General features: G+C 41.0%; 1 protein-coding gene across 1 annotated transcript in view; it reads right to left on the bottom strand.

Annotated features, from left to right (window-relative positions):
• Positions 1 to 322: 322 nt before the first annotated feature.
• Positions 323 to 720, bottom strand: part of bmf1 (BCL2 modifying factor 1) — a 30,417-nt gene continuing 30,019 nt past the window's right edge. Inside the window, exon 5 of the mRNA XM_056768117.1 lies at positions 323 to 720. This exon is cut by the window's right edge and continues 31 nt beyond it. The gene's annotated coding sequence lies outside the window, so the exon portion shown is untranslated.

The raw sequence follows: 720 nt of genomic DNA, 5'->3' as shown, positions 1-720 counted from the left end.
TAATTGCATATTATTCACAGAATGGCAGTAAGTTGTTTACAATTCGGTGATTTTCCCTACATACTTATTTCTCTTTTCTTATAATAAACATAGCTACCACTTCTATATGTTTGTGACTCTTCAAGCTTTTTCCGGCAGAGAGGGGAGGAGTTTGGAAGCGCACTGAGACGTGAAATACAGTGGCACTCAGCATTTGATGACTGGACACTAAGGGCAATCACGAGACACTTATGCCACGAGATGAGATGAGACACAAAATTGGTACAACAGATCAAGATTTTAAGCAGTTAGTAGTCCTCAATGATGAAAAAATAGCATTTTATTCAACTGAAAATCACAAGATGTAAAATTGGTACATTTTGAAAATGCATCTTAGATGAATGTAATTTGACATCTATTTTTATAAATTATAATATGATTTAAAAGTGGCAGGGCATCTTCATTACTAATTTCACAATGATGTTGATATCACGAGGTGTGAGGTGAGATCAAAACTGCTGATCTCGTCCCACATCTCCGTCTGTCACTTCAGGGGCTGTGGTTTCCAATTCACACGCGAAGCGCATCGGTCACACACAGCCGAAGGGCGTTTGTGTGGGTGAAGACAGTGTAGGTGCACGACAGACAGGTCACTCCGCCTTTGAAGTGTCTGTGATAATGTTAACTCATCAGAAGCCATCGAGAGGAGGGGTCACGGCTCATCAACGCATTGAGGTCGGC

Source organism: Triplophysa dalaica, chromosome 15 (genome assembly GCF_015846415.1).
Source record: "Triplophysa dalaica isolate WHDGS20190420 chromosome 15, ASM1584641v1, whole genome shotgun sequence".
In the NCBI taxonomy this organism is placed as follows: Eukaryota; Metazoa; Chordata; class Actinopteri; order Cypriniformes; family Nemacheilidae; genus Triplophysa; species Triplophysa dalaica.
The sequence above is the reverse complement of the archived record's forward strand: the minus strand, read 5'-3'. Positions and strand labels throughout refer to the sequence as shown.